The following is a 20,467-nucleotide window of genomic DNA, read 5'->3' on the forward strand; positions in this document are numbered from 1 at the left end:
CTGCCCCCATCAGCCTTGTCCCTGGATGTCTGGGAGCCTTGGTCACATGATGGTCACACTGTTCTGGGTGTCAGCCTATTTGCAGGATGAATAAAGCTGTGTCTCCAACCAAAGAGTCCTCCTGTGCCGGCGAAGCTCTCTGGTTAGGGAACCTCCCCAGAAAACAGTCTCAGTTGGAGTCAACCATTCACTGGGTGGGGTCTGTCCTTGTCTGCCTTCCTGCCCACCTTCCCACCTCTCCAGGGCAGGTCAGACCATTCCTAGAGGGGGCGAGAGTGAGGTCCTAAAAGAAGTACACTTGAGGGTCACCTGGGTGGCTCAGTGGGTTAAAGCCTCTGCCTTCGGCTCAGGTCACGATCCCAGAGTCCTGGGATCGAGCCTTATATCAGGCTCTTTCCTCTAAGGGGAGCCTGCTTCCTCCTCTCTCTCTCTCTCTGCCTGCCCCTCTGCCTACTTGTGATCTCCGTCTTTCAAATAAATAAATAAATAAAATCTTAAAAAAAAAAAAAAGAAGTACACTTGAAATCCCGTATCTAGTATTTTGTTATGTTTAGAAATAATTCTTCCAGTTTCAATGTCCTTTTATGTATTTTCTATTGCTCCCCTGTGAGGCTTTCGTCCACGTGTGTCCAAGGCTCCTCTCCGCCGTCTGACCTGGCTGCCTTGTCTCCCTCTCTGAGAAGCTTGTCCTTGCCTGGAATTACAATAAACACAGCCCCTCCTGGGCTTCCTCTCCCCTTCCCTGATTTGTTTTCCCAGAGCCTTGTCTCCAGCTGACATACTGTTCCTCTCTGTATGTTGCATGTGGCTGTTGCGTGTCTCCATACATCGGCCCTGAATCTACACCGAGTTCAAGGATTTTTGTTTCGTTCACCTCTGTCCTCAGCAGCCAGACAGGACCTGACACAGGGGAGACACACAAATTCTGCTGCCTGACTGTATTAATAAGTGACGTACACAACTTTCAAGTGAATACATGCTCACAGTGTTGAGTCAAGCGTGAAGAAAAAACAGAGTCCCCTTTTGGTTCTCAATTTCTCCAACCCACATTCCCCTGCCTGAGGCAAGTGACCAGAACCATGAGCATAGGGCGATTAGTAGTCCTGTTCCTTTTCCTTTACCTAAGAACACACGTTTGTTTTGTGCTTTTTTTCCCCCTTAATTCACAAAAGTTGTACCCCATCATATGTTTGTAAAATGCCTTTTTCACCCAACATCATAGCTTGCAGGGTCAGATTTCCCTGTTTGTACTTCAGACTTCAAGATGGTTGACTTCAAGTGTCAGCTTCGGGAGGCTGTGGTGCCCAGCTCTTTGGTCAACACCTTTCTGGAACTTGCTGTGAAGTTCCTGTGTAGAAGTGATTAAAATTGATAACCAGTTCACTTCAGATAAAGAAGACTTCTTTCCATACTAAGGGTGGACATGTGGGAGAGGGGTGGGAAGTCCTCCTCCACTCTCTCAGGATCTCTGGCCAGGTCTAAGAATTAAACTGACATAGGGTAGATTCACAGGAAAAAGTATACAAGTTTTATTGGGTTTTTATATGCACTTGGAAGACTTAATGAGAGAAGGAACACCCAAAGAAGTGACCGAAGCTGGAAGCTCCTAGACCTTCCAGACAGAAATGACACATTTGTAGAGAAATAACAAGACAAAGGACAGTAAGTTATGGGGAAGGACGAGGAGACACCTGGGGGGGCAGGAGGCAGAAGGCGTGGAAGATCGGGGTTATTTGGGAAGTGTGTTTGCACAGATGGTGGTTCAGTGTGGACTCCCAGACTCTGGTGATTAGAATGTTCTCTTACTGGTTCCTTTCTCAGGGGAGAGAACCCCCTTCTTGGGGGAAATGCTATGACCCACTTTTGGAAAGGGGATGTCAGAGAGCCCTTCCTGCCTCCTCTGCTTCTCAAGTGCCCTCAGCTGAAAATAACCCGTATGCCCATGTGGTACATTCTGGGGGAGCGTGTCCTGAACCCCTCCAGCCTCACCGATCAGTTGGCTGTCTTAGGAGCAAACCTGGAGTTTCTGGGGGAAGAAGGAACTCTGCCTCAAAATTGTCATAGTTTTGTGTGTGTCTGTGTCTCTATGTCTGTTTGTGTGCCTCTGTGTGTGGGTCCTAGTGGTTCTGTTTCTCCAGAGAACTTAGACTGATACACAGACTCACTTAATAGACCCACCCACCGTCCCCCACTTTCTTCCATATTGTTGTTTTGTTTCTTTTTTTTCCTTCTAGAGAAAAAAGGAGGTGATGAGATTACATGACATGAAAGTGAATCCAGAGAGTAAAGAAATGTGTTATCATCGGGTTAGGAGGAAGCAGAGGGCCTTCGCATGAACCTGTATTGAATTCCTTCCACATTTGTCTACTGTGATGAGAAGAAAGCCTTTGTGTAAAACTAGGCAAGATATTTATTTCCTTATTCAAAGAAGACTGGAGGAGGTTTGCCAGACGTAGGAGGAGACTTTTTTTCTTTTTCCAGATATTCACTTGAAGAACCCAGTAGAGTTCCTGATGTTAAAACTCACAAAACTGTGGAGACCCCTCCATGACTAGGACCCCATAAAGTTTTCAGTGAGGTCCCCCTCCTCCTCCCAACACCATGCACCATGTCTCTTGCCTCCATGGGAAATATTTATTCTCAGCCTGGGGAGTTGCTTGGGAGTCCTGTGGTAAAGAGGCTTATTGGACTGAGTCACTTGAGATTAAATATCCTAATGACAATCCCACTCATTAGTAGCACATCTTTCCGATTAGAGAAACACCTATATTTAGAACATGTCTCAAGAGAGCTCTCTTTCCTAGCAGCTGCCTTATCGCTATTTATGGGAGGATCAACATGAAAAGAACACAAACCCGTATAAGGGCTCTCTTAACAAAAGAAAAGCAATTAGACCAAGAATTAAAAACGTCATCTGACCGACATTCCCTTCTGCCACTCCGCTTCCTCCCCACCTCTCTGTCCCCGACCCTCCAGAAGGTCGTTTGGATCTCTGGGCCCCTGGTCTGAAACCTTTCCCTTCAAAACCCACCCCCAGGGACACCTGGGTGGCTCAGTTGGTTAAGCAGCTGCCTTCAGCTCAGGTCATGATCCCAGCGTCCTGGGATCGAGTCCCACATCGGGCTCCTTGCTCAGCAGGGAGCCTGCTTCTCCCTCTGCCTCTGCCTGCCGTTCTGTCTGCCTGTGCTCGCTCTCTCCGCCTCTCTCTCTGATAAATAAATAAAATCTTTAAAAAAAAAAAAAAAAACCCACCCCCAGCTCCTCAGCCAGTCTCCTTCGATCCTAAAACTTCAACTTTCCCAAGGAAAACCCCGAAACAGCCAGCTGCTTGTTTATTCTTTTCTCTACAAGATTGATAGAGAGTATGGCTGGCGAGACACTGTTCACACATGTAAATGCTGAATGTCAAGAAAGAAATCTAGCGGGAGCCCCAAGAAGGCAATGGAGTCTGTCTTGCGGGGCCTGATAATTCCTCATCTCCTCAGCGCTTTGTCAGCAAGCTCCGCCAGTCTCAGGCCTTCCTGGGCACCGTCCTTGATGAGGGTTGCCTGGACCCCCATTACAAGGAATTCATGTCCCCTGGACAGCAACAGACCCTTTAAATTATAAAGTCCCCTTACTTCTGCTCTCAGAGGATCTTACCAATTTAGAGAAGAATTTAAAAAATCAGTAGCTTTTTACAATGCAACTCGCAGAAGTCTTCACTGGCTACTGAGGGGAATCCTTCCAGCCCAGGATATAGCAGATACCAGGCAGGCCAAACTACCCCCTCCACCCCAATGGGAAACAGAGGGCCAGAGCCAAGGACAAGCTCAACTGTTCAAGCATTAATAGGAACAATGGAAGAAGCCTGTTCTTCCCAAGTGAGTTGGTCTAAGTTTGAAATATACACTCAGAAAGAAGAGGGCTGCAATTGTGAATCATTTTATGGAAACTTAAAAAGGCACACTGCTTTCAAGCTGGGAGCCCCAGAACATAGAAATCTTCTAATTTCTGCATCAGTGGGAAATTTTCTCCCTGATATTAAAAAACAAATCCACAGTAGTATGGTCATTTGGACAGGACAACCGCTAAGTATTAACAAGGGAGGCATCTACTTTGAAAATAGCTTGCAAGAAAGCCAAACAACAACAACAAAAAGGAGCTAGGGGTGCCTGAGTGGCTCAGTGGGTTAAGCCTCTGACTTCAGCTTGGGTCATGATCTCAGGGTCCTGGGATCGAGCCCCACGTCGGGCTCTCTGCTCAGTGGGGAGCCTGCTTCCTCCCATCTCTCTGCCTACTTGTGATCCCTGTCTGTGAAATAGACAAACAAACTAACTAACTAACTAACTAACTAAAAAAATAAATAAACTAAAAAAAAAAAAAAAAAAGGAACTAAAAGCAGCAATTCTTGCTTTACAACCTGAATTTTGGAAAGGCAAAAGCATGCCTGAGGATGACTCAAAGCTCCCTCAGAGATCTCCCTGTTATTGCAAAAAAAGCAGGTCATGGGAAGAGGAATGATCATGCACTTAAGAAAAAGAAAAGTATAAGAAACAATGCCCCTCAGTCACATAACCCTGAAAAAAATTCATCTTTCTCCTGAGGGACAAATTCCCCTTCAATGACTGTCACACCTGGGAACCTACCATAAAACTTCAAACAGAGGCTCAGGAACTGGGTTTCTTGATGGACATTGGTGTGAATTCCTCTCGCATCTGCTCAGAGGAATTCCCTGTACCTGTTCCCCCTGCTTCTATTCAGCCTGTGGAGTCTCAGGCACCCATTTTACTGCCCGAGGCCCAGCCCAGCCCAGTATCTTCAGGCCCTCTTCACACTCAGACTGGCTACTGTCTACCTGTTGGCCAGCCAACCTTCCTGGTAAAGATTTGTCATTCACAGTTAATACCACTATAAATGGCAATGAAAAGGCATTTTTGTTTCCTTAGCTTCAGGCCAATTCCCAACTTTCCTGCTTGCTTTACTGAAAGCTCATCCTGATAAAACACTCTTCTGAAGAGGAGGGGTCTTTAAAAGAAACTTCCGTCAGTCTTGAGGCTGCACACGTGAATAAAATTGGGTTGTTAGGAAGTGGGGGCCTGTGCGCATTTCTTGGGAGAGGAGCCCACCCTCTCTTTCTGTGGCTCAGCACACGGTCTCCAGAGATTCAGAGCAGGGACGAACCCTGTAACAGAATCTCTCTTGAAACACAGCACCCTACCCTGTAGCACCCCAATCTTGCTCATAAAGAAAGAAGGCAAATTTGTAAAACTCAGAGGGAAACCAAATCCATCAATGTATAGGACCTAAGGGCCATAATCTCTTCGATAATTCCTCGGCAGCCTATGGCTCCCGGTGCAGCTGAAATTCTTCGTCATTCCTGCTGATGCAACCTGGTTTACAGAAATGACCTCTGCACAGCTTCCTTTTCAATTCCAGTGCACCCCGACCCCTGGTTTCTTGTGCTTTGCATTTAAAGAGAAACAATTACTAAAATCTATAAAAAATTTATCAAACTCAACATCCAAAAACAATAATCCAGTTAAGAAATGGGCAGAAGACATGAATAGACATTTTTCCAAAGAAGACATCAGATGGCTGACAGACACACAAAAAGATGCTCAACATCACTCATCACCAGGGAAACACAAATTAAAACCATGATGAGATAGCACCTCACACCTGTCAGAATGGCTGAAATTAACAACACAGGAAATGACAGGTGTTGGCAAGGATGCAGAGAAAGGGGGACCCCCTTGCACTGTTGGTGGAAACGCGAACAGATGCAGCCACCCTGGAAAACACTGTGGAGGCCCCTCAGAAAGTTAAAAATAGAGCTACCCTATGACCCAGCAATTGCACTATTAGGTATTTATGCAAAGGATATTAAAGTACAGATTCAAAAAGTACATGCATCCTGCTGTTTCTAATAGCACTATCAACAACAACCAAACTATGGAGAGAGCCCAAATGTCCATGAGAGCCCAAATGTCGAGTGATCAATGAATAAAGAAGAGGTGGTATACATATACGATGGAATATTACTCGGCCATCAAAAAGAATGAAATCTTGCCGTTTGCAATGACATTGATGAGCTAGAGAGTATTATACTAAGTGAAATTAGTCAGTCAGAGGAAGACAAACACCGTATGATTTCATGCATATGTGGAATTTAAGAAAGAAAACAGATGAACATACAGGAACAGGGGGAGGAGAGAGGGAAACCAGCCATAAGAGACTCTGAATGACAGAGAACACATTGAGGGCTGGTGGAGGGAGATGGGCTGGACGGGTGATGGGGATTAGGGCGGGCACTTGTGATGAGCCCTGGGTTCATCATGTAAGTGGTGAATCACTGAATTCTACTTCAGAAAGTAATATTGCACTGCATGTTAACTAGCAAAATTTAAATTAAAAATAACATAAAATAAAATAGAGACTATTAACCTAGATTTGCATACCCCAAGGGATATTGTGAGTCTTCCTTAATATTTCGCCAAGTCCTTAAAACCCACCTAGATGCTATAAACTTTGCCCAAGACTCCCTCTGGTACAATGTATAATGACGTTTTAGATTGTAACTAAACGAAGCTGGGAGCTCCTTCATTCACTGAAGGCAGGAGCCGAGTGAGGCCATAAACCTGCCACACCTAAACTTGAAAGAGTGCAGACACTGTTATATATTTAGGATAATGAGACCTTTTAGGAGATACCTCACGGCGTTCAAAATCTCACTCCACATCTTGTGTCAATTTTGTCCTTCCCTCTCCCCAAAATGAAAACACAGTTAAGTAAATTTTTAGAGACAGCTGGCTATTGCCTCGAAAGAGTTCCTAATTTCGCAATTTTTGAGAAACCTTTATATGCTCTTCAATCAGACATCAATCCAGAGCCTAGTTCCTGGACTCCAGAGGCGTCCACCTCCTTTGAAGCTTTAACACTGGAGCTGTCCACCCCCTCAGCTCTCAGTTTACCTCATTTGGACAAGCCGTTTCATTGACACTGTCATGAAATTCCAGGACAAACTTGGGCCTCTCGGATGCAGCAGTAGCATATTTCTTGCGCCCAGCAGACCTGCTGGCATCCAGGAGCCCCCATGCTTATGTGTGATCGCATCTGCTGCCTTGATTGACAAAGCCAGCACTCTGACATCAAGCTCCCTTAGTCGCCTGTGTGTCCCCACGAGGTGCCTGCTCTCTTACACGTTCCTAAAACACAGCCCTTCTCTACACGGTGACAGATCCCTTACAAACAAGCTCTTTTAACTAACGCTCCATCCTCTCACTTCCACTGCTGGTGAGATTACAACCGAGGACCTATTACCGCTCCCCACCCCCCTTCTAAAATCATTCTTCACTGCTCAGCCCGCATTGAGAAAGCTGATGTTATACCTTTAGAAAATGTTAGGGCTGCCAGAGCTGCTAAGAATCCACCGCAGGCAGACCTCCTGATCCTCTCTCCACCCAGGTGTTAACCCTACTTTTATCCCAGACCGACACCATTAATTATCCAACAAATGCCCCGTAGTCTTCCAAAGACAGTTGGATATAAAGGTGCCAAACAACCATCAGAGGGATTATATCGTGGGTCAGATGGACTTCCTAGATCATCCTTTTCTTTTAACCATTTGGCTTGTACTTACCTCCCACCAAATTGGACACACGTGGAAAGATAATTAAGGAACTAAAAGAATGTTTTTGCCTTAGCATCTACAACATTCCTGACCAGATTATTTCATAGCGTACTACTTGTAAATGTCAGCAGATTCCTAGAAATCATCAGCATACCCCAAGAAGTCCTCCTAGGCCCACTTCAGTTGGATTTTATAGATTCGTCCCTAGCCTGGGGCTACTCTCACTGTTCAGTCATTGTCTGTATGCTTTTTTTTTTTTTAAAGATTTTATTTATTTATTTGACAGACAGAGATCACAAGTAGGCAGAGAGGCAGGCAGAGAGGAGGCAGAGAGGAGGAAGCAGGCTCCCTGCTGAGCAGAGAGCCCGATGTGGGGCTTGATCCCAGGACCCTGAGATCATGACCTGAGCCGAAGGCAGAGGATTAACCCACTGAGCCACCCAGGCGCCCCTGTCTGTATGTTTAATGGATGAGCTGATGCTCTCTGACTAGATATGCTGTTGCCACAGCAGTAGTAAAGAAATTAATACTGAGACTATCCCTCATTTTGCCATTCCTTTATGGATTAAGTCAGAAAAAAGGAACTCATTTGATAGCAGAGATAAGCCACCCACTTGCAAAAACTCTTGGGTACATGTTAAAACTTCATACCGTATGTCATCCTCAATCATTAAGGCAAAAGAAATGTAAAAGTCTAGACATGAGAAGAACTGTAGGAAACTACCAAGAAATTAAGTATGAATGGCCAGCAACATTAACTCTGACCCTTATTAGGATCCAGAATTCACCAAATAGGAGACATAGATCAATCTCTTTAGAAATAGTGTTTTGTTGTCAAAGCCTACTGACATCTCTAAGCCTTCCATTCATGGAATAAGTGAAAAGCATGATGTTATGACTAACTCTAGACAGGGACTACCTCGTCTACCTGAAGCACATTAAAAACAGGTAAAAGAGGCATGACCTCCACCAACTGCTGAGGTTTGCTACACCTTTCAGCCAGAAGACCAAGCAGACATTAAGGTCATTAGAAGAAAGCATGTGCTGTCACCTCCCGAGGAAGGACCTTATGAAGTGGTGCCATCAAAACACTGCCATTGAAACAAAACAAAAAAAACCTGCCCGGATTCTCACAAGCCATGCCAAAATAGATTTTATTTAAGGTTTCATTGAAGAATGAGTTTTAACATCAAAAGGATACAGATGCAAAATTAGAACTTAGTTTTTTTCTCTGTAAAAAAGGACAAAAAATTTTCTTAGATTGTTGGTATGCTTATGACAAAAAAAAATAAGCAAAGTTTTTCCTTGCATTTGATGTGAAGGCCAATGGTCTAGATATACAAACTTCTAATGTTTGTCTTTATCAGGTTATTCAAGAAAATGGAGTCTTAATATTAAAATAGCTGAATTTGGGGGCGCCTGGGTAGCTCAGATGGTTGTGTCTGCCTTCAGCTCAGGTCATGATCCCAGGGTCATGGGATCGAGCCTCACTGGGCTCCCTGCCTGTTTAGTGGGGAGCCTGCTTCTCCCCGTCCTTCTACTGCTCCCCCTGCTGTGCTCTCCTGCTCTCTCTGTCAAATAAGTAAATTAAATATTTTTTAAAAGACCTGAATTTTGTTCATAACTGTGTAACCTTCTGCATTTGTCTTTAAAATCTTTTACTGTTGGCCCTCTTCTCTCCAGGTGTCTTTGTGAGAGTGACATCGTTTTTCAACCCTGCATGGCAGTCCCTGATTCACTACTATGATGCCCGGGAGACAGAATGACCCAGAAATCCAACTTCTTCCTTAAGATCATTCAGAATGATCATCCAAATGCTTCATTGTGGAGCGGAGGGTTCCAAGGAGACACAGAAGATATGCATGTCCCTCCATGGAAGGGCTGTGGCACTGATGGGCAAGGACACCATGATGTTCAAGACCGTCTGAGGGCATCTGGAGAACAACTGAGCTCTGGAGGAACTAGTGCCTTGTATCTGGGTGAATGTGGGCTTTGGGTTCACCAAGGAGGACCTCACTGAGATCAGGAACATGCTTCCGACCAATAAGGTGCCAGCTGTCGCCTGTGCTGGTGCCCTAATCCCAGTGAAGTCACTGTGGCAGCCCACCACACTGGTCTGGGGCCAGAGAAGACCTTCTTCCAGGCTTTTGACATCACCACTAAAATCTCCAGGGGCACCACTGAAATCCTGAGTGAGGCACAACTGATTAAGACTGGAGACAGATTGGGAGCCAGTGAAGCCGCACAGCTGAGCATGCTGAACTATGAAGAGGAGATGCCCTCTTCTCCTTTGGGCTGGTTATCCAGCAGGTGTTTGACTACAGCAGCATCTACAACCTTGAAGTGCTTGACATCACAGAGGAAACTGCACTCTGGCTTCCTGGAGGGTGTCTGCAGTGAGCATGTCTTGCAGATAGGTTACCCAACTGTTGCATCAGTGCTCCATTCTACCATCAACAGACAAAAAGGTCCTGGCTTTGTCTGTGGAGACCGATTACACCTTCCCACCTGCTGAAAAGGTCAAGGCCTTCTTGGCTGATCCATCCGCATTCGTGGCTGGGGCTCCCGTGGCTATTTTCACCACCGCTGTTTCTGCTGCTGTCACAGCCCCAGCCAAGACTGAAGCCAAGGAAGATTCAGAGGAATCGGATGAGGATACAGAATTTAGTCTCCTTGACTAATCACCAAAAAAGCAACCAATTCAGCCCACTTTATTTGTGAAACAAGGGAATAAACACTTAATTTTCTTAAAAAAAAAAAAGAAAAAACCAACCAACCAAAACCTTTTATTATCACTTCAGTTGAATAGATAAATATTGTTGCATAATGATCTATGATCCTATTTAATCAAATGTTCAAATATTTTTTATTTTTTTAACACAAACTTTCCAAAATCAAATTCTAAAATGAAGTATTTGACCACAATGTAACTACAATATTCCAGAGGATCTCTGCAACATTTTCAAGAGATTTGGTCTCTTTATAAAAAAAAAGGGGGCTATTACACTAATATGGTTTTTTTGGTATGTTAAATTACATAGGAGGTATTGTCAAGTAGGTGATACTAAGCACTCCTAGATTATATTTATGCAGAGTGTTATTAAAATAAGTGTTCTAGAAACTGTATGAAACTCCTAGAAATCTAATATGTCCTGACATATTTTTACTTGAACTGTTGTGTGTCACAGAAATAACCAATTTCCTTGTCAATTACATTGTAATGATCGCTCATCAGGTCTTTAATCATGGCCTGTTTTTAAGTCTTTTATCATTTACAGACAATTATAGGTTTACTCAGATGCTTTTACAAAATCTTCCTGCAAATGTGCTTCATCTACAGTGAGACTGACGGAAAGAACTTTTGAATATAGGTTTCTGATAACCTTCAGACCATAAAACCGAACTGGGTAGGAATTTCTGGAACTAATGGAAGATTTGAATTCAAGAAAAGCAAGAATTAACAACTTGCGACTGAATGAATAGAGGATAATTATACTTTTTATAAAATTTTTGTTCTGAGACACTGCTGATTTATTAAATGTTTTTTTCCAGTATTAAAGAAGCGATTTTCTTTTAAGCTATGACATACAGCAATTGGATAAAATACACCTTTGTGAATAAAGTGAAATATTTAAAATCTTTCAATGAGTATTTTTATATTTTCTTCCATGTTTATATGCATAATTTAATAAGAATCTGCTCTCCTAGTAATAGGACACAACTGGAAACTCTTGTCATATTACCAAGCCTCTGACTGAAATGTCATATTTGAAAGGAGACACGCACAGGCTCAGATATGACCAGACTGCTTTAAAGAACTCAGGCAGACTATGGAGCCAATCAAGCCGCTTGGAAAAATAGCCTGATACTTATAGCTGAGTCTGTAAGCAAGGCAGGCAGCTTTTCTACACTGCAGACAAAGAGACAATAAATTCATGATGAATTAACAGGATAAAGAAAACAGATGTTTGCGAGCTTTAATTAGTAAGGAATCCTAGGAAACTTTTTTTCTCTTAAGCTATGACTTAGAGCAATTTAATAATCAGGCCAAGTTAAAAAAACAAAAACAACTCGATTTCGCAAATAAATTGGTCTTAACTTGGCTGTCCTTGGTAAAAAGGAGGGTGATTATAGAGAAAAAATAGTGTTTCAATAACATGCCTCTGCGGATATTAGATTCTGATAGGGTTCCCTATAAACGGGACTAGATCCTAATTTCTTCTAGTTTCCTCCAAAGCCTGACTACAATTCTCCAAACCAACGTTTTCCACTTTTTCCCACCCTTGGACTTGGAATCATTGGATCACTAAAAGTACCCTTTTTTTCCTGAAGCCCTGCAAATTTCATATGAATGACCTGATAGACACTTTAGAGAAATCATCACAACAGCTCGTGTAGAGACAGTCTTCGTGCCTGTGTCTCTCTCGGCCACTCAAAAACATCACCAGGGACACTCAAACTACAAGCCTAGAAAATCTGTCAGACTGCCACTACCTACTTTTACTCTGTCTACAGATGCTTTAAGAGCAACATCTAGAAATTCTCTCCACTGGCTACCCTCAGAACTCAGAAACTGGTTTACAATTCGATTAAATCATTAACCATTATTTTGCTTTTATTGCCATAGAATTGACTCTTCTATTTATTTATTTATTTATTTATTTATTTATTATGAACATATAATATATTTTTATCCCCAGGGGTATAGGTCTGTGACTTGCCAGATTTACACACTTCACAGCACTCACCATAGCACATATCCTCCCCAATGTCCATAACCCCACCCCCGTCTCCTGACCCCCCTTCCCCCAGCAACCCTCTGTTTGTTTTGTGAGATTAAGAGTCACTTATTGTTTGTCTTCCTCCCAATCCCATCTTGTCTCATTTATTCTTCTCCTACCCCCCAAACACCTCATGTTGCATCTCCACTTCCTCATATCAGGGAGATCATATGATAGTTGTCTTTTTCTGATTGACTTATTTCACTAAGCATGATACACTCTAGTTCCATCCACGTCGTCACAAATGGCAAGATTTCATTTCTTTTGATGGCTGCATAGTATTCCATTGTGTATATATACCACATCTTCTTTATCCATTCATATGTTGATGGACATCTAGGTTCTTTCCATAGTTTGGCTATAGTGGACATTGCTGCTGTAAACATTCGGGAGCATGTGCCCCTTTGGATCACTACGTTTGTATCTTTAGGGTAAATACCCAGTAGTGCAATTGCTGGGTCATAGGGTAGTTCTATTTTCAACTTTTTGAGGAACCTCCATGGTTGCACCAGCTTGCATAAAATTGACTCTTTTTAAAAAAGAGCTTATTTTATGGGTGCCTGGGTGTCTCAGGCGGTTAAAGCCTCTGCCTTCAGCTCAGGTCCTGATCTTGGGGTCCTGAGATCGAACCCCACATTGGGCTCTTTGCTCAGTAGGGAGCCTGCTTCCCTCCTCTCTGCCTGCCTTTCTGCCTACCTGTGATGTCTATCTGTCAAATAAATAAATAAATAATCTTTAAAAAAGAGTTTATTTTAGAAAGAGAGACAGCAATCGGGAAGAGAGTCAAAAGGAGAGAGAGCATCTCAAGCGGGCTCCCCTCTGAGCATGGAGCCCGACATGGGGACTCCATTATAGGACCCTGATCATGACCCGAGCTGAAACCAAGAGTTCGGTGTTCAACTGACTGAGCCATCCAGGTGCCCCTGAGTTGCCTCTTATTTATTATCTGATCATTTGAAGCAGAGGCTTAGCTTTGAGAACACACCTGCATCGCCGCCTCCTGAAGTGAATCTGACTGAACTGACCCACTGCCAGAACTGAGAGACTGGTTCAAGGAGATGAAGCCATCTATCAGTTCAACGTTGAATGTGTGAAACTCCCAGAAAAGTTTCAGAGGAAGGAACTGTATTGACCAAAGCCAGGACACCCAAAAATGTGGACCGAAAATCTGGGCTTACATTGCTGGGTGACAAAACCACCCTTCCTTGCCGCCAGAGTCACGCCGCAAGCCTCTCATATCAGCTGTTTTGCAACCTATTCTGCTCTCACAGACTGACAGGATCATAAGAAAAATGGAGAGGGAAAGATATCAACACTATCTATGGCAAAGGTCATGGAACACTCCAGACTTTGAAAATCACAGTCTCCAACTTAGCCTTGTCTGTAAACCACACTATAAAAAGACACTGGTCTTTTTCATGTGGCAGCAAAGCATAGAGAGGGTTCCCGCCTGAATGGCCACAACCATATATGGCCTTTGGATTTCTGGCTCTCTGTCACTGAGCGTGCCACCTTAAATGCCCGCTAAATTACACTTTTTCATAAAATTGTGCCACACAAACATGCCTGTTGAAAACTCATAGAAAACCTGCTTTTGTATCAGAATTCCAAGTTCTTGTCAGCATTAAGGATCTTATTCCTAAGTTTCAGAGATTGTGAACTAGAAAAGGCAATCCTAAATCTCTCTCTGGTAATGGAACACGGGTTCAATACCACTATGCCGGCTTTGAAAATACTCCAGTCCCAAGGTAACAGACTGGGAATCCGCGTAGCATCATGTTCCACATACAGTGTCTTCCCAGCAGGGGGCGCTCGCCCAACCATCAGGGAAAAATGCTTTTAGGTAAACCCAGTGAGATGCATATCTAATTTAAATCTGTTTTAAAAAAAGAATTAATACTTACCATCAGATAAATGAAACGCATACATTTGACAGGGCTGATCTATTTTGAGGGTTGTGGGACTGGTTTCATGATGTGTGGGGAAATGTGTTCTTTTCTGTTTATTCATCCTCATGCGTTTTTTTTTTTTTTTTCCTCCCCCAAATGTTTTGAGTCCAGATAACACCCAATGTTACATTAGTTTCAGGTGCACAACACAGTAATTTGCCAACTCTATACAGTAGGCTATGCTCACCACAGGGATCGCTACTGTCTGTTTCTCACTGTACCATTACAGTGCTATTGCGACACCGTTGATGATATTCCCTATACTGTGCTTTTTATTCTCGGGTCTTATTCATTCCATAGCTGAAAGCCCGGACCTCCCATTCTCCTTAACCCCCTTTATTCATCTTCATTCTAATCTATGTTCTTTTTACTCATTTACTACCTGGATTTCTCTCTCCGCAGTCCCCAGCTCAGCTAGTAGTCTGTAAACATCCCAGGGCAGTTTTAGAGGAAGAGACTGTGGGGGCCCAGGGAGGACACCCCAAAATGTGCCGCAATGGTACATGGATTATCTGGATATGAAGCTGCTTGGGAAACAGCGGGTGCGAGGGCGCCCAGGCGGTCCTCTGTCCCCCCACAAGCCGGAAACGAGTCTCCCGCCGGAGAGGTGCCCTCCCTGTACTGGGAAGTATAAAGACATCCTTAGCCCTGCAGATGGGACTTCAAAGCCGGGAAAGCTGTAGAAAGAAACCTGTGGCTTTTTTACTCATCTACAACCTCAGCTCAAATTCCACTTAGCATTCCTGCTGGTTGAAAGCTCCCACATCCCTGTTGTCTTTATCCTGTCAATTTCTCACAGGTTATTGTCTTTGTCTAAAATGTGTAAAACCTGCCTCTGCCCAGAAAACAACAACAAACCTGCCTGCCTTGGTCATTTCTTTGGGTCTCAAATTCCCTACTAGGCCTCCATGCCTGTGTAATAAAACTTTGTAGGAATTTTTTCTCCCCTTGATCTGTCTCATGTCAATTAAATTCTTAAGCCAGCTGGAAGAATTTTGGAGCAAATAAGGAAATTTCTTTCTCCCTACAAAAGCATGACATTTTTAACTATAAAGAAGTTTATGAATTAAACACAGAAAGGGGGCTCGTGGGTGACTAAGTTGGTTAAGAGTCTGGCTTCACCTCAGGTCTTGATCTCAGGGCCCTGGGGTGAGCCCAGGGTCAGACTCCCTGCTCAGTGGGGAGTCTGCTTCTCCCTCTGCCCCCACCTGCCCCCTGGTACCCCCTCTGCCCACTCATACTCTCTCTCTCAAATAAATAAATAAAATCTTAAAAAAAAAAAAAAAAGAATCACACCTCAGCACAAGTAAATTATTTTCTCCTAGAAGATGAAACTCCCTGCAATCTTTCTATTTTTTAAGGTTTTATTTGTCAGAGAGAAGGAGAGAGAGAGAGCACACAAGCAGGTAGAGAGGCAGGCAGAGGTGGAGAAAGAAGCAGGCTCCCTGTTGAGCAAGGAGCCCGATGCAGGACTCGATCCCAGGACGCTGGGATCATAACCTGAGATGAAGGCAGCGGCTTAACCCACTGAGCCACCCAGGCATCCCCCTGCAATCTTTTAAAACATGAAAATTCAAAAGTTATGAAGCAAGTGAATCACACAACATTGATTAGAGCGGGGATTAAGGAAGTAGTGACATCCCCAGTGTGAAAGGTCACAGAATCAAACCGTAAGTTAGATCGTCAGTGTTTTATCCCACACAATAAGGAGAGGCCAGCTTTAAAATAAAACTCGCTTTCTGTATTTTCTGTCCCCGGTCAAGGTTTCCTTTACACCCTCGTCTCACACGACAGGAAAGCTGGCCATGGTGGTGGTTCCGCACTAACTGTCCCTTGGCCATCAGCATGGAGCCCTGAGTTCCCCAGTCTGTGTCCCAGTCAAAAGAAGCCAGGGTTTGCCAATTATTCCAGAGGAACAAACATTTCCTTTCAAGAACAATCACACCCGACACTGAGGAGGGCATCAGAGGCCAGGACAGATTCAGGAAGAATCCTGAGAGGCCTTTCCTGTTGTCTCCAGCTGACACATTCCCCTGCCTGAGGCACCCAGGGGAATGCTGAGTTCTAACCCAGCACACAGTCCTTCTTTCCCAGCCCTTTCACAAACCTGAAACATGAGCAGGAAAAGGAAAATCTTTGGGACAGAAGTGTTTCAGGAATTTAAAAAAAATCCAGTTTAGAAATGCAGTGGTGGAAATCTATCACAGGACCCCCCAGCTTGAGACAGTACCTTCCTGTGGTCGTCCCATGAATATGCCTGTGTTCCCGCCACGTGGGATAAACGCTTCTGGGATTTCACAAGTGTGCTCAAGGGTTGGGGGACTTGTCTCCAAGCACCAGTTCCAAACAGGATTCCTTTTCGATGTCCAAGATAAGTATTCTTGGCTTTCTATACCTGTTCTTGACAATCCAATAATTTTGGTTCTCGGGTTCTTCTTCAGATCCATAAATAAACAGCAGAGCGCCGTGATTCAGGTCTTCACTGCTGTGGTTTGGATCATAATAAATATCTGGAAAGTAAAATCTAATGTTGGGCTGAGGTTTCCCACGTGACATGGGGTAGTAACAGCTTATCAGCCTATCAGCCACAGTAAGGGAGATGTATCCAAATTCAGTTGCACTATAAATCCAGCTAAGATTAAAAGTCAGATAGTTTTGTTTAGGTAAGCTAGGGGTTTAGGCCCTCCTCTGATGTTAGCAGAAATACAAAGTGTCGCAATCTCTTTTGTAAACAGTAGTCAAGAGGCATAAAAATAATGCCTCTTGTGAGTCTCCTTAAAGAATGTGAGCCTACGGAAACAGCAGAGAACACAAAATGACTTGGGCTAAGGGCTCCTTTCCAGTGTTAATCTCAGTAGTAACATTCTTCAAAAATTTTCAAGGTCTAACAATTGGAAAAAGTAAAGCAAGCTATACCAATCAAATTATGTAGCCATTTCCATATATTGGTAATGTGTTTTATGAGACTGACGCGCTGCCTACTGCGCTAAGAGGGCGGCATCGGTAATGTGTTTTAAATCATGGGTATTTGGATCTGGTCATGACAGGTGGAAACAGAAGGCATAAATGTTATGGGTGCAGGATGAACTGTGTGAAATCCACAGCCATTGAATTCTGTGTACCATAGTGTCACTCCTGCTGTATCTTAGGGTGGTTTTCCGATCTTTCTACCTCTATTTCTCCATAGACAGATGCGTACCCTCTTTATAGAACCAGAAGGTGTCCAGGCTTGCACAGAGAGCAGCAGGGACGGGCCCCACAGCTGCCACCACCAGCACAAGGGAATCCTCCTGCAGAGGCATGCTCACCGGGCTGGTGGCGCTGGCAGCAGGAATTCCCGGGTCTGTATGCGCAGGGTCCGTCCTTTCAGAGGGAAAGGGGAAGAGACTTGATCACTACATCCACCTCCTGGGGAGTATGAGCTCAAGACAGCTTACAGGTGAGTGATTTCCAAGCCAAATCTGTCGTAAAGCATCCCAGGAGCTGAAATGCTATTGGTTGTTTTGAAATTGAAAAACTACCTTGTATGTGTTCAACGAATTATTCAGGGTCTACGTGTCCTTAAGAACTGGTTCATTCCAGAGAAATCTGTACCCTGTATGGAATGATATGTATGTCTTCCTGTAACATAGAAATAAAAATAATCATGTGGTCACCACCGAGGCAGAGAACTGTTCCTGGTTCGTCTGGTTTAATGACAGTCCTGACAGTTTGCAGCTCTAGGGTCCACCATTTAAAATGCAAATATTAAGTATGGTATCTGGGTTCTTCAAAAACATGTGACTCTGGGAGCAGAGCTGGACTGATGACATGTGAGGAGTTCCACTTACCCCGGACGATATGGTTAGGATTCCTCTGAATCCAGGCCTCCATTGTTCGGAACATGCTGGAAGGTGTAATTCATCAGGCCACCATGGCAGCCCTCACTGCCTTGAGACCAAGAACAGTCCAGCGGGTCCCACTCGCTCAGTGACACAAGTTTGTCTGTTTTCCAGAACCTGTGTCCTTCGAGGGCACCGGCTTTCCTAAAAGCCCAGACAGAAGCACACTGACCTGAAGCCAAATTAGAAAGCTCTCATTCTAAACTGAAATGAAACTAAAAATGTAGTGAAATCTAATCACGTGATTTCTTTTTCCGCAAAGAAGGGCAGCAGGCATGAGAAAGATATGCATGAAAGTGGGAGTTGGTGGGCGGGTCTCTGAGGTGATCTGTGCATCAGTCCGAATTCTCCAGAGACACGGAGCCAATAGGATTCAAGCCCCCTCAGCCACACAGACACAGACACACAGACACATAGACACACAGACCCACACCCCATGCCACAGTCTTGAGGTAGACTTCCTTCTTCCCCCAGAAGCCCCAGGTTTGCTCTTAAGACATCCAACTGGAGCTGCCTGGGTGGCTCAGTGCATTAAGCCTCTGCCTTCAGCTCAGGTCATGATCTCAGGGTCCTGGGATCGAGTTCCGCATCGGGCTCTATGCTGGGCAGGGAGCCTGTTTCCCTCTCTCTCTCCCTCTCTCCCTCTCTGCCTACTTGTGATCTCTCTGTCAAATAAATAAAATCTTAAAAAAAAAAAAAGACATCCAACTGATCGGTGAGGCTGGAGGGGTTCAGGACACGCTCCCCCAGAATGTACCACATGGGCATACGGGTTATTTTCAGCTGAGGGCACTTGAGAAGCAGAGGAGGGAGGCAGGAAGGGCTCTCTGACAACCCCCTTCCGAAAGCAGGTCATAGCATTTCCCACGAGAAAGGGGTTCTCACCCCTGAGAAAGGAGCCAGCAAGAGAACATTCTGATCACCAGAGTCCGGGCGTCCACACCGAACCGCCACCTGTGCAAACACACTTCCCACCCAACCCCCATCTTCCACGTCTTCTGCCTCCTGCCCCCACAGGTGTCTCCTCATCCCTCCCCACAACTTACTGCTCTTTGTCTTGTTATTTCTCTACAAACGTGTCGATTCTTGTCTGGAAGGTCTAGTCGCTACTGGCTCTGGTCACTTCTTTGGATCTTCCTTCTCTCAATGAAGGCTTCCAGATGCACATAAAAACCCAACAAAACTTATACGCTTTTTTCCTGTGAATCTACCTTGTTTCTGTTTAATTCTTGGGCCAGGCCAGAGATCCCAAGAGGGTGGAGGAGGACTTCCTGCCCGCACATGCCTGCCCACATTATTGAGAGAAATCTTTATTTAAACCCTGTTGGCCGATTTTAGTTGCTAATAACTTGTACGTAGGGACCGCACAGCAAGGTCCAGGATAGTGTTCGATCAGAGAGCTGGGTGCTCTGGATGCCCTCACCGGTCTCTACTGCTGAGGCCCCTGCTCTGTTGCTGAAGCCTGGACTCACATCTGGGGGCTTAACCCTCAGCCCTTTTGGGCCCAAGACACACCAGTCCACTGTGTCTGGTCCTTCCTCATCTGCCCACACTAGCAGGTGGGGAAGAGGCACTCGCAACAGGCTCTGGGACATCCGTCTTGTAGCTCCACTGGGTTGTAGCTATCCGGGGTCCAATGACCCTGATCTCTAATGCATTTCTCTACTATTGAAATCCTATGGGTGTGTGTTCACTTTTTGAAAATGCGAAGTCTTTTCCTTGTTGAGATAATGTACCTTTGTCTCTATAGATCGTTGGTCCCATTTTGCTTCATTCCAGGGTTGGGTCAGACACAGCCCAAGGGCAGCTGTCATAAGATGTGCATAGTTGCAACTACAAGAACCAGAGGCCACCCAGTATTCTCCTAATGGACCACTGGCACATGCGGTTATATCTTTAGAGCCCTGTCAAAAATAAAACCATGGGCCCAACATGGCATCTCTTAGGTAAAGGTCCCAAGTTAATAAACCAAGACTTAACACCTAAGTTAACTGCAGTTTCAACCTCTTCCCTGCTACAATATGACCTTTACCAGGCGATAATGGGAACATGCTGGTCTGCACCAGTACACATACTGAGGGACCCTTTCTGGTCCCTGACGGACAACAACTTTGCTAACAGATTCTTTGCTCATACTTTCCTTTTTCTGCTCCCTTTTTACATGTACAAGCCTTTCTTTTTTGGTAGCTCTTGGAGTTCTTCTCTACTTGCTAGATATATACGAAGCTGTCTGATTCATGAATC

The 20,467-nt window shown here is 44.5% G+C and overlaps 1 pseudogene; it reads left to right on the forward strand.

Moving 5' to 3' along the window:
- Window positions 1–1,446: 1,446 nt before the first annotated feature.
- Window positions 1,447–18,545, forward strand: LOC116569995 (annotated as a pseudogene).
- The last annotated feature ends 1,922 nt before the right edge of the window (window positions 18,546–20,467 follow it).

This window comes from Mustela erminea, chromosome 12 (assembly GCF_009829155.1).
Source record: "Mustela erminea isolate mMusErm1 chromosome 12, mMusErm1.Pri, whole genome shotgun sequence".
NCBI classification, from domain to species: domain Eukaryota; kingdom Metazoa; phylum Chordata; class Mammalia; order Carnivora; family Mustelidae; genus Mustela; species Mustela erminea.